An 18,006-nucleotide genomic window follows, 5' to 3' on the forward strand; every position below is an offset into this window, starting at 1 on the left:
TCTTCCACCAAGTGTAATATCAACTACAACTATAATTGTGAGCTTTAGGAAGAAAAGGTAGTTGTGGGTGAGTCCTTTGGATCCTAATACCTAGATTATATATGCCCCATTATTTCATCTCGAACTGTTTGGACATTTATTATCATTTAAAGAGGTCTAGGTTCTGACCAAGTATAATGTAAGATTTAGCCTGGAAAAGTCAAGGGCACCCAGCTGGCACAGTTGAAGGAGTGTGTGGCTCTTGATCTCAGGGTCGTGAGCTCAAGCCCCATGTCGGGTGTAGAGACTACTTAAATAAAACTTTAGAAAGGTAGGCTTAGTTGATATGAATAAGAACCTTGAAAATATATGTATACCTTTTGATATTTTATGACAACTAATTCATATATGAGAAAAGAGATGGAGATTCTTTTCTGACATTGAGACAATGGGAAGAGAAAAATGATTAAGTCTCTAACCCACAGCTGAAACCTTCCATCTTAATAAAAACTAAGAACATTTGAAAGAAGACTTAAAAAGTCTAATGTCAAATTCAGGAAAAAAGAGAAAGCATTAAATGAATCCATCATTTAATTTATGGAGGAAAATTTAACAAAGAGAACAGACATGCAGATTTTTAAAGGATGCAAAATACCTTTGTAAGGATAGCAGAGAAACAAAACATTTATAAACCAAAATAACAACTGTCCCAAGAAATAAATATTGCCCTTCCTTAATATTACCTAATTAGAACCAAAATAAATAGCATCTTTAAAACTTAAAGGTGTTAGAGCTTAATAGGACATAAAATATTATTACATCTAATTCCACCCCCTCAATTCTCCATATGATGAAAGAGGTCCCCAAAAGAATGTGACTTCTCAATGTGTCCCTCAATTTATTTCACTTGAGACTTTTCACATTACCTAGACCCACCTTATCTGTTCTCAGATACATAAAACATATACATATAAAGATCACACGACCTAAGAAAAGATTTAAAATACAAACTGCATTAAAACATCCCTTTAAAGGTTTGGCAATAAACTAATTTCAGAAGCTACTATGCATTGGAGCACCTGAGTGGCTCAGTCGGTTAAGCATCCTGTTGATTTCGGCTCAGGTCAAGATCTCGTGGCTCTTGAGATTGAGCCCCGTGTCCAGCTCTGTGCTGTGTGGAGCCTGCTTGGGATTCTCTCTCTCTCCCTCTCTCTCTCTGCCCCTCCCCTGCTCACGTGTGCATGTTCTCTCTGTCATAATAAGTAAACATTAAAAAAGAAGCTACTATGCATTAAATGTTAACTTTTATGAAAAAGAAAAGTCACCTGATGCCTCAAGCTCCCATTTCTTGATTTTAAGTAGTTTGTAGGTAAGCATTCAGGGTTAACACACAAAACAGATTTTTGGTGTTATTTTCATAAGAATTTAGAACCATTTATACCATTTTTTAAAATAATGAGAATGCTGCTTTTTCAAGTTTTCCTCGTAATTCACTAGAGAGAATCAACTTTATGACTCAGCTTTTTGTGCGTACTCACACATGCCTGAAGGGTCCACTTAGGTTGCTTGTTATATTTTAAATTCAGGCTTGGAGTAGGATTCTTGTTTTTCTGAGGCTCACAAAGACTAGACTCAGCCTAGTTCTATAGTGCCTATTTAGCTGGACTTAAAGCCGACATCAAGTACTTTATTGTCAAATAAAAAGCAATCTTCATGGAGCTTAGTAACTTAAGTAGCTCTCCAGAGTTTGTTAAATATTTTGCTTCTACTTTTGATCTCTATTGTCAAGGAAGGGTTCTGTAGAGTTGTAAAGTGCCAGGAAGTGTTTGTTTTGTTTTTTTTTAATATGAAATTTATTGTCAAATTGGTTTCCATACAACACCCAGTGCTCATCCCAACAGGTGCCCTCCTCAATGCCCATGACCCACCCACCCCACCCTGCCACCCCCCATCAACCCTCAGTTTGTTCTCAGTTTTTAAGAGTCTATTTTAAACACCTAAAAGGTAGTATGGACACTATAACCCTTAGGGTTCATGGTTACAACTGAGAAACACAAAGCTACCTACTGTAATTTTCCAAAAACACAATTTTCTGGGGTGCCTGGGTGGCTCAGTCAGTTAAGCATCTGACTTCGGTTCAGGTCATGATCTCATGGTTTGTGGGTTCGAGCCTTGTGTCCAGCTCTGTGCTAACAGCTCGGAGCCTGGAGCCTGCTTCGGATTCTGTGTCTCCCTCTCAGCCACTCCCCTGCTAGCTAGCTCTCTCTTAAAAATAAATAAACATTAAAAAATCAACTTAAAAAACTCTGCAAGTTTCTTAGTCCCTCCTTCAAGGAAAAAAAAAAAAAAACAACCCACCTTGGATTCCTATCTTTAAAAAATACTTAGGAATCAGCCTGGGGGGTGGGGGGAGTTCTAAAATTCGGGCTCTGAAAAGAGGATGGAAAAGATTTCCAAGTTTATCCCTCACAGACTTAGAGGAAAATGAGGACTTACCCAAACAGAAGCCTTTTCCCTGACTGATGCCTTGCTCATATTATTTCTTATATGCTAGGACTGTTTTCCCCTCTAGTCTCCATCCATCCAACTTTTTTTTTTTTAAATGTTTATCTTTGAGAAAGAGAGAAAGACAGAGAAAAGCAGAAAGAGAGGGGGACACAGGATCCAAAGTGGGTTCTATGTTGAGAGAAGATAACCGGATGCGGGGTTCAAACTCACGAACCGCAAGATCACACCTGAGCTGAAACTGGACACTTAACCGACTGAGTCACCAAGTGCCACCATCCATTCAACTCTTAATCCATACTTTGAGGTCTTACTCAAAAGTCAACGCCTTCCATGATGGCTTTCCCAATCTCTTCCATCAGAATTAAGAATTAGCCTTCCTCAGCTCCCACCCCAGTACTGCTCCCAAAACAATTTTTCAGAGTCTGTGTTGCCTTTATTTGAGTAGGTCTGTCTAGCCCAGTAACTGGGCCAACATCTTTTTCCTTTCTTTACTGTCTGCTTACAGTTATACAATAAAGGTTTATTAAACTGAGTGAGGTGAGTAGGACTATTGAATCATAATATCCCATTCTCTACTTCTTTTAGAATAAACTAGGGCAGAGAATTTAGAGCAACCCTAGAAAATTGGGCTAATCATGGTTTGTTCAGAATGGCCAGCTACCCAAGATGGTTGAGGTAATGAATATTGTGACCTGAATATGAAATGCCTTAAGCTGACTGAAAAGTAATCAAAAAAGAATGACGATATAAAAAGAACAATTTAAAAAAATCTGTATTTTCTCCTGGATTTTGAGACTAGGTACAAGTGATGGTACAAAAATGTCATCTTAAAATAAAAAAAAAAAACTACTGATCCAATCCATCAGCAAACACTAACTCAGCTGTTAGGTAAAGTCTACAAGGAAATATGAGGCACAGGTCTAGGTCCTGCCTTTAAGGACTTTTCAGCTTAATCATAGAAAGAACTAAAACATGACTACATGGTAAGATAACGGAGAGTAGAAACCAGTTTATGACAACCGTCAAAAGAAAAATATAAAATATCCAAGAGTTGTTAAGAATTGCTGTTAAACAGAATTTGGGGTTAAGACAGTAAAGGAAGATTGAAATGAAAGGTAAGGTCTGATTTTCTTCACGTATAAAGTGAGGTGGTTATAAAATTATTTTAAATACAAGTATCCAAAATTGAATGAGACATATCTCATAAGAGGGCTTGACATTTCATGAGAGAAATGAGTTTGAGGCTTTTTCTTTATACCAGCTTCTTGGTGTGGCTTCCAAAACTCAAAATGGGCCTTTAAGTGGACATTTTTCATGCCTGAAAGATGTATATGAAACTATTTAATTTATTCTCGTTTTTTTGGGGCAGGAACTGAGTAAACCTGCAGGAAGCTCATCACCGTTATTAACACATTTTTCTCTTCTTTGTTCTTTTTAACTGTCACGGCTTTTACGCCCAGCAGTTACTGATGGTCAAATGCATTCTGAAGCCCGGCCAAAAGTTTTTTTTTTTTTTTTTTTTTTAGGGTGACATGCAAAACAAAGCAAATATTGGCTTAGTTATGACACTTGTTGTTCTAATACATTAATAGCCTATTGTTCACTGTGGTTGTCTCAACAAGATAATACATTGAAAAACAGCGTTTCCTGATAGGAAGTGAATTCCCACTGTGTGTCACAGGACCCCAGCCAAAAGCTGGGCTCCGAAGAAGAAACAGCAGTCCCTTCTTGGATTGCATAACGACCAGAGTAATGATTAGATTTTTTTCTCCTCTCTTTTACACACACACACACACACACACACACACACACACACTTAAAATGGTTTTCTGCTTCAGCTCAAACTATAATCTATTTGACTGACTGTGCTATCATAGGATTGTTTTTCTAAAATGATTGTGAATGTTTTAGACAAAGCTGTTCAACATCCTGTAGACAGCAGTATCCTGTATATTTCCAACTATAGAGAATTTCCTTAGTCGTAAATGCCACAATGGATGGGGTAACTTGACAAAGAAGGTATCAGGATGTGTCATCAAGACAGTGTGACCATTTTCAAGGTTAGTGTCATACAAGCACTAGATGAAATCATAATATATGAGGTACAATAATTACAACAGGTTTTTGTAGATCAGATACATTTAGCTAGGCAAAAACTGAGGCTAAATTAGTCCAACCACCGTTGCTGTCTTTTGTTTAGAGTCTGATTAGTGAGAAACCGACGTCACTAGCAGATCCACACACAGAAGAGTGTGCCCTCCACGGTAGATGACACTGTCCAAACAAGACATTAAAGCCCCCTTGTTTTCATCTATTTTCACAGTCAAACTTTGAAGAACTTCCTCTGTCCCAGTTATACCTAACCAGTGGATACTAGAAAATTCTAACAATGGAAAAAATAAGAAGGTTGTCATTTTAATAGATTCCAGCGAGGCTGTCTCTGTCATTTCGGTACTTTCACCACTTAACACAGTGCGTATTCGTAGGCGGCCCTCGATACATTTTGCTGAACTGAACCATATGTCAAACAACTGCTATGAAAATGACCACAGGATACCAATAGGATTTATGTAGCACCGCTTACATAATAAATAACATCTCTGGTTTTAGAGAAGGATACTTATTCATGGTATAGGAAGGCTATACCTAGGCTAAACCAGCATACAAACACACACACAGACTCCCCCGACCTCTGGGCTGAGAAAATGCCTTTTATCTTCTTGTTGTTATTAAACAAATCAAACAATGAAGTTCTTTGCCATTCTGCTTTCAGGACAGCTGTCACTTGACAGAATTACAAGAATAAAATGGTGAAACAGGCAATCCTAAACATCTTATGTGTGATGCAGCAAAAATTCCTGCTTCTGTTACTTTTTAACTTTGCTGTGTAACTTGGTAACTTTGCTGGCAGGATGATAGCGTGCAGGTCACCTCTAGGCTGCTTCCTCAGCACCAAATCAGAAAACTTTAGCTGTGTTGAGCACTACTAGTTTTAGCATTCACTGAAACAAGACATGGATTAGAGGACTAGAATATGAAAACAATTTAAGCAAGGGGGCTAATGCCAAGTTTCAAAGCCCTGAGGATTAGCCTTGAATGGTTAGATTCACTGAAAATTACAAGGATCCATTTTAAAAACAAACATCACCTCACTCAGAATCTTCTCCTCAAGTATTCAAGTTTGATAAAAAGATCTGCTTTTTCCTGGAATGGGTTTTATACTTTTGAAATGGGCTTTTTAGAAAAGGAGAGTTTATATAAAATATAATATTCAACTTCTCTTTTTCACATTCTTAAACTTTAAAATAGCTTAGTCCATATGGTAGGTCAAATAAATTACACATCACACAATATACACAAAAGATGTTTTCAATTTAAAGACCAGAAACTTAATATAAATTGGGTTATATAGCTTAAATCAATACCCCAACAAAAATGTACATAAATACTATGGTTGGAAAGGGCATTAAAACTCATCTATTCCAATCTCTCATTTTATAGATGGCAAAACTGAGGGTTCAAGGAGATTAAGTAACCTGCCCACAATCTTACACTCAAGTTACCAGACTTTGAGCCCAATGTTATTTCATTAATCTGCTGAAAAATTACTCCCAGGACAGTTCTTACCCACTCATAAATGGCGGGGACAGAGGGGCGTACCCTTGGTGCTCTAGCCAGAGGAGAATTTGATGAGGGGATTCTCTATTTTTGCACAGCACTATCACCCCTTTCCTATAGCACCTGGGTTCTGCCCCGAAATGGAGATAGGAGAGAGGACTGATACCATAAGTATATCTGACAGGGGAGAAAGGGAACAACTTGGAAACAATCCAGATATCTATCAAAGGACGACTGAATAAATTATAGTACATCCATCCATACACTGAAGTACTATACAGCCATTAAAAAGAATGAGACACATAATGGTATGTGTTGTACCATTTTATTTTATTTATTTATTTTTTTAAAAAGGGCACTCATCCATAGAAATTATCTGGAAAAAGAAAGAAGTTTCCCCCCTAAGGAGTAGGGCTGAGGGATTAGGGTTGCAAAGAGACATTTTGTCATATGCCTCTTATATGGTTTCATCTTTTTACTGTATGTATTTTTTAAGTTATAAAATTAACACTTTTTAAAAGTATGTTAAAGCAGAGAAGGGAACTTCTGTAGAGTCCTGGGAAACCTCTGGTGAGAGAGATAGAGATGAGGGTCTATCAATAGTAACCTGGTACTCTACATCTATTCCACATGACACATTATATCCAATTCTCTAGAAAAGACTTCCCAACCCTTTTCATGTTATGGTATGTGTATTAGTTTTCACTAATATGGTATGTACGAATAACATTTGTATAGAATACTGGAATAATCACGAGAGGATGTGAAAATAGATAATTTTTATAATTATAAAAATAATTACATAATTATTACAAGAAAAAAAATAAGATGAAGTATTACTGGAGATATTAACTACTAAATTCCAAATTTTATAAGTTCCAAATAAAATCTATTTAGAAAATCTCCCTATTTCGATATTTAACAACCAACTGGTTGGCAAACTTTGCTCTGGAGCAACTATAAAAAAGTCTAAGAGTAAATGTATTCTCCTAGAGTTCAAGGGGACAGTAGAGATCATCTAGTTCAGTGGACTGAAACCAACAATTTAAAAATGAAACATAACAAAAAAATAGCAGTGTTTTCTGTGCCGTAAGGGAAACTTATTTCAGAAATTAAGTGGTGTGTATGTGATTTGTGTATTGCTTCAGGATGCAAAACACAATTTGAAATTTTTTTTCTTGTTGAGGTGATGACTTATTAGCCAATTCTGCTCAGAAATAGAATCAAAATGTAAACTTCCAAAATTTCTAATATACACAGTTTATTTAAAGTAAAGCTTTAGTTTTCACGTCATTTATAAGAATGATTCTGGGTTAACATCTAAACATTTTTTTGGTCTCAATTCTAATCTAATACATCCCCTTTAGTATTGCTGGAAAAGGCATGTGTCTTTACAAAGAGAAGTGGGGTGGGTATTCTCAGCTGGAAAAGATCTTAGAGAGCTAACCCAAATTCCCAAGTTTCCCTGAAGAAACTAGCGGAGCGCCTGGGTGGCTCAGTCAGTTAAGCTTCCGACTTCGGCTCAGGTCATGATCTCATGGTTTGTGGGCTTGAGCCCTGCTTTGGGCTCTGGGCTGACAGCTCGGAGCCTGGAGCCTGCTTCAGATTCTGTGTCTCCGTTTTCCTCTGCCCCTCCCCCATTCGCACGTGCACTCTCTCAAAAAATGAATAAACATCCAAAAAATTTTTTTAAAAAAGTGAAGAAACCAGCGTCCAAAAGAAATAGCCTTTTGATTACCAGGCTAGTGTTTTTTTTTCTGATACCAAGCTTCTACTTTATTCTTACATCTTTGTGATGTTAGAAAATAGCTAAACACAATTACTACTAATTGTCAAAGAGGAAGCTAAAGCAAGGAAAGTGTACACTTCACAAGTGTAAGTCCAAAAAGGATGACGCAATGTCACCCTGCAAGCTTTACGAAAATCTGACATTTTCAACATTCAGCTTTGATTTCAACTGAAGCAAGTTGTTCGTCTTGCTTGTACTGAATGGGTGTGTCTATCCCACAAGGGTACGCGATGAACACGCATGAGAGGAAGACAACAGTCAGTGCAGAAGAGATCACGAAGCAGTCTCTCTCTCAATGTGCCTACTTTGGTCAGTGCATAATTAAACACTCCACAGGCATGAAAACCTAGCTACAGACGGAACCCCAATATCTAAGGGGGGGGGAGTCAGATCCATTTGCAAAGAAAAAATTGCTGAAATGTGGACCTCATTGAATAACAGCAATTCTCTCCTATAGTTCAACTTACTGTTCACGTCACAAAGTCTAGAAAGAACAGAGGCACAGACAAGGCAGGGAACAGAACTTTGGGCTGCAGCCTTCCCCAACTCTTCTGACAAATACCCAACAGCAGCAGGACAAAGCATCATTATGACAGAAATAAAGGCTCTTTAGATGCTGCCTTTTTTTTAATTCAATGAACCCACTCTTACACACAAAGTTCATGTCACGATGTCTCGAAATACAGTATCGCTAGATTATGCTGTTAGTGGGTCCAATAAATTCAGTGCAAAACACTACCTTCAAGCATTTTTATGTTAAATAATTAGCACATTTGGGAAACTACCAGTATTTTCCTTAATTTAAACAATCACTGTGATCCCCTAAGCAAAAACAACAACAGTTCAGTAAATTGTTTACAAAAAAAAGAAAAAAAAAAAAAAGCAAACAAGTGAACTAATAGGAAAAAAATTTAGTTGAGTGATAAAGCCGCAGGCTCCTTCCCAAGGAGAGCACGGCATATTACCAGCAGCTAACACAAAACTAACCATCTATCTTATCGGTGCTTCCCCCTAAGCTATGCACTATCAGTTTTACAAATAGACAACCCATTACTTACAAAACAATTTGAAGTTGCTGTACATTTCTTAAGCTGGTTTTTGTGTGGCAATTCTGAAGCAATGCTGCCCTAAAAATGAACCTTGTTTTTTAAACAGTGAGATATCCACACTCGGTGCGGTTAGGGCAAGGGTGGAGCCCACTCTGGGGGAAACAACACACCCAAGCAGACTTCAGTGACAGCACGTTGCACATTCCTACTGCTACCCCATTTCTCAGGGCCTCAGAATCAAAACTAATTGGCTGATGATCCTCCAAGAAATGGGGGCAAAGTTCATGTTGTAGATCAGCCTTCCTGCCATGAAATAAAATAGGGGCTCATTTCTTCTTGGGGAAGAAAGTGAAGATAAAATGCAAGGTAGACCACGCAGCTCAGCCAGCAGAATGCGAGGAGGAAGGGGACTGACTACTACAGAGGAAGTCCAACTATGCCAGCTTCTAAGTTTAGCAATAGAAGCTTCTGCATATCTCAAGGTGTTGGCAACATAGCTCACTCTAGAACTTTACTTTTGGCCTAGTTGGCCCAAACAGGGGGCCCCATCGTGAACATAAAAGCATGACCCACCCTTCTCTGTCAAGGGTCTAGTTCTCCTGGCAATGCAGAAACAATAAAAGCATTTTCTTATCCACTAACTAGCAAGAGTTGCCTTAAAAAATAAGGGATTCGATTTATAAACTTGCTTTGGTAGAATATTAAAATACATAAAAGGAAGAATTATTTTGGTGAAAATCACGAATTTGCATACCAAACTTCTATATATTTTGTCATCACCTACTTCTGCAAATAATTTCATAAGAGTTTTGATTTTTTCTGATTGCCAAATAAGATATCCTGTAAGATGTACACATACTGCCTAGAAACTTAGTGTTGAAAATAATTTATCAGTTATTGAAACTGTTACCAAACATCTCCTTATAGTTCAAAGTGATTTTAATCAATACTACTCCTGTATGTGTACTTTCAGACATACAACCAACAGTAACTTTTAATTGAACTCCTTGTAACTCATGGAATAAAAAAAATTTTTTTCTTTTTCAGTAAAATTTTCATATATGCAAAAAAATAAGCTATATAATCATTTACAATGAATTTAAAACAATGAAAAGGCTTTTGGATAAGACCAGGAAAATATTATTTTTAATGATACATGTTGTCACATTACCCTTGCCAACTGCTACTTTTTCACAGTGGAACAATAAAGCAGTCTGGAGTACTGAACATTTTGATATTTTCTTTTTTTTCCCCTGATGTTTTCAGAGATGGCCTAGAACACTCTCTTTCAGGATCCTAGGAAGGGGGTGCTTGCTGACTGATCTAGCTTTTTGTTGGATTATGACGTTGCTCTTGCCATAAAATAAATAAATCCATTCAAAAATACTTCTCATAGTCCATGTGATTGAGCTATTTTTCAACCATATATGTATTTATGAACGGCCTGCCATCCTTTGCTCTTTTCCATCTCACCCCCAAACTGAACTCCCAGGTAGCAGATATTATATTTAAAGAATCCCATTTTGATATTTTTTGGATTTGCACTGCTGGAAATGTCTGTTTTCGAGTCAAACTTCACTTTCACAGCTGCAAAGGAAATGACAAGAGAAGAAAAACACAGCCAATGTATATCAGCAATTAATTCCATCCACAACTGCCCAGCTGTTTGTGCATGGAAGAATCAGTCTGTTTCCTTTTGGGGCTTTCACCACTGAAAATTAATACTGCACATTCAGAGACACAAGCTGTTTGTAACATGTCAGGAATGCGCACAAGATCACACAGAGTTGAAAAGACAAAATGAAATCCAGATCTAGTTATCATGGGACTTACCAGTATTATTTCATAGTTAAAAAAATTTCTAAAAAAATCCTAAAAACACCCCAATCACAGAGCAAAATACGTGAAAAAATATTCTCCCTTCTGAATATTATCCTTCCAATAAGGAGGAAAATCTGCCAATGACATCAGATTTAGTATCAAGAATAGACACTCTGATTTATTGGCATAGACAAGGTGTGACATTCTTAGGAATCCACATGCCCCCAGTACGTTAAATTCAGCCAATACTTTTTGGACGACACAGTTGCTTGCCCAACGTGTAGTTAGTCCCTTAAAAAAAATCCTTATAAATGTGAAAGTTGTTGGGAACCAACGCTTTCACTACAGTCATACAGAAAAGTTTTTCTTGGTTAGTTCAGACATTATTTGGCACTCATATACACTTGCCTGGTTCAGAGATTCATGTAAATTTACAGATCCAATCTTCTAGGGTAACTCTCAAGCAATCAAATTTCTCCTTCCCTCTCCCTACCAGTTTTGTGGATTTTAAATGAAAACACTCTCTACAGAGTGCCAAAGGCTTAACAACTATAGTATGAACTCCTGTGAGACTCAAAATATCCTAATACCCCTCCTACTGCCCTCCAACTCCAATTTTATTTCAAATATTTGTTTCATGTAAATCTTGTAAAAATGCCATTTTGTTACATATTTTCAAACATACAGTATTGGAAAATAATGTGTATTTTTAATATGTAAAATGACTTGTAACCAACTGTTATGAAAGTTAGGAAAAGAGATGACATTTTTAGAAGAAAATAAGTCAAAACATATTTTAGCTATCTTATTGATTTTTATATGGAATTAGGTATCCCCATGACTGAACTCATTGTTCTAAGGACTCCCCCCCTCTGCTTTTGCTGTAAAAGAGTTCATGCCCTCCTAATAATGCTCATACATTCTCAAACACAACTTGGATGAGACACTAATTTGGGGCACCATCAAGGGCTAGGGCTTAACCAATGAACAGAAGATAAGCTCTCTGTTTCAAATATGAGGGGGACATTCCACAGGCTTCAGAATGAAGATACTCTCAAGTGCCAGAACTCAAACCAGCACAATGAGAAGTTGTCTCCAACTCAAGTGCTGGGAAAGCATGAAGTGTCATTTTTTTTTAAAGAAACATAAGGCATCTCAAACTTGTGGTAGACTGAAAACAAACCATAAAATCAAAACAAAAGTGCTTTTCCCTTAACAAGGATATATCTGGGGTGGGAGGGAGAAGAGACAAAAGTTTAATCTCTGGCTGATGGGGACGTTAATTCTAGAAATATGGTAGAACCATTAGTGACTCAAAGAGCCACAGATATGAGCTTTGCTTGGCAAGCTTCAGTTCTGTGGAACGTTCAGACTAACTTGAAATGTCTAAGAGAAGGAACCTTCCCATCTACAAGACTGGCTAAGGAAAGAAAAGGTTTCTCTAAGCTGTTTAAATCAGGTCAAATTCATGACACTCCAACTAGAGCCGGAGGTGGTGTTAAAAAAGACTCTTCAAGTGAAGGGGCTGTTAATATGAAATTGTCAACTCATTTTAAAAGCAATTTCCTCGGGGTGCCTGAGTGGCTCAGTCAGTTGAGCGTCCGACTTCAGCTCAGGTCACTATCTCGCGGTCCGGGAGTTCGAGCCCCACGTCGGGCTCTGGGCTGATGGCTCAGAGCCTGGAGCCTGCTTCCCATTCTGTGTCTCCCTCTCTCTCTGCCCCTCCCCCGTTCATGCTCTGTCTCTCTCTGTCTCAAAAATAAATAAACATTAAAAAAAAAAATAAAATAAAATAAAAGCAATTTCCTCACCCCAACAATTTATTGTAATAATATCTTAAACATAATACTGATTTTATTCAAAATTTCAAATTTATAGCAAATTTGAAAGAATTTTACAGTAAGCACTATATAAGCCCTCACAATTGTCTGTTTCCTGGTATAGCTCTCACACGTGCTGCAAGCAACTGGCAGGCTGGGCCCCTCAGCACCTAGCATAGGGCAAGTTCAAATATTATGGACGGTAAATGAATAATACCCTTTGCCTGTTTAATATCTAATAGATGGTTAAAATCTATTTAATATCTAATAGATGGTTAAAAGGGGTAATCCAGGATTTAAGGATGAAGCAGTTACAGAAAAGGCAAGGTTGGGAATAAGTGAAATATGGGTTAATGTTCAAAACTGGGTTTTTTTTTTGCTGGCTAAAAAAATGTCAACAACATAACCTACAATGATTGGCGAGTTAAGCTTACTGAAGTTGAAGCAGAAATTCAGAAAATCATTACGTTTGAAGATGGTTAATTTTTGTTTTAAATGGGGATCATGCCCAAACTAGTCAGCCTGTATTATATCTGAAGGTTGTCAAACTTGGAAGAAAAACAACATGTGGCTTTGACTCTCCAATGGCATAATACTTCCAAAAATAATGCATTTTATTAACAATCTCTTAGAGGAAGACAAAGACTACATAAAAAAAAATTCAAAAGTGAAGAGTAAATATATACGTGCTATTAAAAAACCTGCATTCACAAGTAATTTCTGCTTTGGGGGAAAAGTTCAAAATACAGAACAGCAAACAAATGTAATATGGCCACATGACACAGGAAACATTCATGACACATGCAATTTCTTGTTAAAAATATTACTGTTGCTTTGATCTGCTCCATCCAAGAGTATGGGACTAACGTAGGCATTTTTTAATTGTTTTTCTAAATATGGGACAAAATCTAGTTGGAAGAGCATGTCTCACATTTCAAATAATTTATCCAATTAAAAACTATTTTTTTTTAATCTTGGGAAACTTAAGTATTCTCATCTAAAAAAATTCAAGTACTTTGCTTCAACACTGCTAATAAGATAGGTAGGTGACCAAGCTGACAATTCACATGACTTAAAGCACCAACCATCTTACTTCTCCCCCATCAAGTTCTAGAACACTTGCTACCTGTTCACTGCAAGAACCACATCCTGTAGTCTAGAATGAAAAGTTCCAAATCCCCAAATACTATCATAAGACAATGCAAGAAACAGGTTTAGAAATGTTCTCTCCTTTTTCATGCCCATTCCTCAACCACTCCAGTTCCACTAGTCTCAGTGAAAGTATCTGGATACTAGGTGGCCAGCTTTCTATTTCCTTAGGCAAACTAGTAGTATGAGAAGAGGTTTAACTGAAACAAAAATGAACAGTGGTGCCTGGGTGGCTTAGCTGGTTAAGTGTCTCACTCTTGCTGACAGCTCGGAGCCTGCTTGGGATTCTCTCTCTCCCTCTTTCTCTGCCCTTCCCTTGCTCGAGTGCATGCTCTCTCTCTCTCAAAATAAAAAAAAAACAAAAAAAAACAACAACAACAAAAAAAAACCCAAACACAAAAACAAAACTAGCCTGTAAACACATCTCTTCTTAGCATTATAGAGGCACTTCAGTTCAGCGCATTATGCTTTCTGCCCCCAAATATTACTGAAGGTGGAGAGTATCAACTTGTTTCGTGCCAAATCTATAGCTGCACTGATTTTAATTTACTCTGGTTTTAGATTTTAAAAACTTATTTTTAAATTCTAAGTTGATAAGTCAACCCATTTATAAATCTCTCTACTTTCTGGTTAAATTCATTTATTCTTTTAACAACAATTCCTTCAACACCTATAATGTGCTACAACTGAAGGGGCAATGTGGTGAAGAATGCAAGAAATCAATGAGCCATTATCCATGATCCTAAAACACTAGCAACTTAGTGGGCTGGGGGAGGAAGAAGGGAGAGACAACTTGTTTAACAATTATATTAGCCCACGGCATTATTGGGTTATAATCGACAAATTACAGATTCAGAGAAAAGAGCCAGCTTGAAAGGTTCCCGAGAAGTTACTTGAGCTTGGTCTTAAAAGACTGGGGAGGGGGGCCGGGGGAGGTGCTGTACAACTCTGGCAGAAAAGATATGAAAAGACAACATACTTAATAACCTTGTACTTTAACGCATGGCTTTACTTTACGTAAAAGTATCACAAATTGCACCTAATACCAAAGGGAAATAAAAATTGTCACGAGTTAACAACTCACAGTGGTTTGTACAATTCAAGCTATAGGAACCCTACAATCTACTAGCAAACCATACAGTTTTGTGTCATGAGCTTTTTCTTTCACCCTAGTCTTCTGACTTGCACGCTAGGAAAAGAAGCTCAAAAGCCATTTATACCCTTTCTTGGAACAATGTTTGTTCCTATACTGCACTAACCAATGACTTAGAAATAATTAAGACCAATTATCTTGAAGCCAGTCAAACTGTGATCTGCTACCACATCATCGTGGAAGGAGGAACAAGAATGTTCTAGGTTAATACCAAGGTCAGTAAACAAAGACATGGTTAACCTGGCACAGGTACCCCATACCCTGTGGGCTCAAATCCTTTTTTTTTTTTTTTTTAACATTTATTTATTTTGGGAGCCAGCGAGCGCTCCATTCAGCGTGGAGCCAGAAGCAGGGCTCTATCTCAAGGTAGGGAGATCAAGACCCGAGTTGAAATCAAAAGTCAATGCTTAAACGACTGACCCACCCAGGTGCCCTGGACTCAAATCCTTAAAGGTTTCAAGTATGAGGACGGTAGATTTAGTGGGAAGAGCTGGGAAGAAAAAAGAAAAACACAAATAATCACAAGCATTGTGCCTGTAAATTGCCTAAATCTTCAAATTCAAGGCTCAGAAAGATGTTGCCACATGAGAAAGGTTACTCTTGTGGGCTGCAAGACTGGGCTAATCAGACAAAAGTAAAAGGGATGCCACATTAAATTGTTGAGAACAGCTCATCCATTTTGATCAGGTTACTCTTGATGTAAAAACAGCATAAGGTTAACGTTTAAGATAGGGTTCCACATGAAAGTACATTCACATAAATAACACCTCCCATTTTTATGAAGGACAGTATGAAGATTACTTACAGCATACACTCTGTGACAACCTAAGTGACAAACACCTAAAACAGGGAAATTAAGGTAGGATTGTTTATATTATGTGAATTCTTTAAAGATTCTTTGTCAGGTTCTTTTAAAAGTAATTCCTGTGTTTAACCAAGGATACTGGAATGCAAAAGCCATCTGTACTTTACGTTTGTGAATTCACACCTAGAATACCGAAGCTCTGACAAAGAAAAAGAAAAACCTCTCGCAAAATGTTCAAACGGACAGGTTTGACCCTGGAGTAGGAATTTCTCAGTGAAACACATAACTGCGGACAGTGTATAAGTAACTTCCTCAGAATATTCAGAAAAAAAGGGGAAAAAAACCTCATGAGAACCGCTCCTGAGCCTTTTAGAAGGCCGGTAACTAGAGCAGGACACAAACTGGGGGGAAGAGAGCAAAGGAAGAGTCCGAAAGCAGGTGGAGAGACATCTTAAAGGGGCCAAGAGTGACAAGAGATAAGGAGTAACTGAGACAGTGGCATGAGGCCAGCCACACCCACAGGGAGCTTTGTGGCTTATTTCAAGGGAGTGGAACACTCACTCAACAAGTGAACAATTTTGATTTTGCTTAACTGAAAGGTTGTGCAATCCTACAAATGGGAAAAAGGGAGTGTTTTTCCAATATAGAAAGTTAGGATGTAATAAATGGCTATCACTTAAACCAAAGAGAATACCTTATAAAATATGAAACTGAAAAATTTAGAACTTTGAGGAAAAGCAATGTAAAGTCTCTGTAAACCCAGAGCTCAATGTTAATCGATTGTCACCACAAAGATTTTTATCCTGTGAACTATGCCATCCTTCAAACAACAAGATCCCCATAGAGCACACTGACAAGAATGCTAGAGTATGTGAATCAGTGGAAGGTTTTTCTTCACTCCAACTTTCAATTAGGCAGCTTATGGAAACAATTCTTAATGGCTGAGTTTTTAAAACTTACTCCAAGATAAGCAGGACTGTGACTCCTGTGGGCTATTTCCAAGTTGCCAAGTCATTAATCTAAAACAGCTCTCAACCCCTTTAAACGGATTCCTGCTGGCCCAATATAATAAATGATACGGTGTTTTTTTTTAAAAAAAAGGGGGGGGGAGGGAGAGGAAAGAAAGAAGGCCCACACTAGTACCTTTGGAGTTGCTTTTCAGTTTAAAAAAAAAAAAAAAACTGGAAGCAATAAGATAATACATATTTATTACTATATTTTTCAATCATGTGCCTGGAAGCTACAATAAGGGTTTTGGAAAGGACTTCTGCCAAAAGCAAATTACTTTCTTTGATTTCAAGTTGAAACAGTTATTACCTTTGCTACACCCCCAGAAATGAAAGCTGGAAAAAAAAAAAAAAGACGTTATTTCAAGCTTTGTGCAGATGATTTACTACGTCCATCAAATCTATTCATTCTTATTAGCATTAATTAATATCTTCCTACAGGAATTGGAAAAAAGGACAATGGGCATTCTCAACAAGTGTTTGCTTTTGCTCTGACACAAAGGTCAAGATGTACCTGATAAACCAGTAAGCAAGCAGTGCGCCAATGTTTTTAGCACAATCAGAACAGAGCAACCAGCCATAGCTTTAGTGTTTTGGCTCACTGGTTTAAAAACAAAAATTTGTAGTTAGGGCTCAAAAGAGGAATCTAATCATTCAAATAGTTTTCAATATAAAGCTGTTATATAGATCATACCATTATTGGGAAATAGTCGCAGAAATACTCTTATTTCAGTAATTTCCAAAATAACTAGACAATTGAATTGTATCACAAGACAATATAAACAAATTATAAGTGCTTAAAACTTATGAAAGAGTTCCTAATCATAGCCATGGTCGATTTATTTGGATGAGTAAGATCAGAAGTGAAAAATAAAAGTTGCTTGGTCCTCTGAAAATGATGAGTTCAATGCTGTGAAGAAAAAATTGCTAAATTAGAAACCAGGTTTTCTTCACATCAGAAGTTATGCGGGTAGAGTTCTTTCTACCCCCACGACACATAGACACATAAATCCAGAATCCTAAAAGGTAATACCTTTGGTTAAAAGGGAGACAAAAAAATGTGTCCACTAACAGAATTAAAAAATGTGAGTGTGCACACACACCAAAAAAACTTAAATCTGTCTTTTTCAGAGTGCTGACTGGAAGAAGAAAAAGTCTCCCCTGAGAATCTGTAACAATAGGCCCACTCTTACGAGAATTTGGTACTTGCACGCCTGTGCTCGCAGACACACACATGCGTGCGCGTGCGCACACACACACACACACACACACACCCCAGCAGGGTCCAAAAATATCTTAAGCCAAGAG

The 18,006-nt window shown here is 37.5% G+C and overlaps 1 protein-coding gene across 6 annotated transcripts in view; it reads right to left on the reverse strand.

Moving 5' to 3' along the window:
* The window catches only part of ADD3 (adducin 3), a 124,762-nt gene that overhangs the window by 44,396 nt on the left and 62,360 nt on the right, over positions 1-18,006 (reverse strand). For 2 of the 6 annotated variants that reach the window (XM_030335550.1, XM_030335547.1), the window contains exon 1: positions 8,953-9,052. The exons of the other annotated variants lie outside the window; for them this stretch is intronic. The gene's annotated coding sequence lies outside the window, so the exon portion shown is untranslated. Of the gene's footprint in view, positions 1-8,952; positions 9,053-18,006 lie in introns of those variants that run through there. 6 annotated transcript variants of the gene reach the window in all.

This window comes from Lynx canadensis, chromosome D2 (genome assembly GCF_007474595.2).
Source record: "Lynx canadensis isolate LIC74 chromosome D2, mLynCan4.pri.v2, whole genome shotgun sequence".
Classification (NCBI taxonomy): Eukaryota; Metazoa; Chordata; class Mammalia; order Carnivora; family Felidae; genus Lynx; species Lynx canadensis.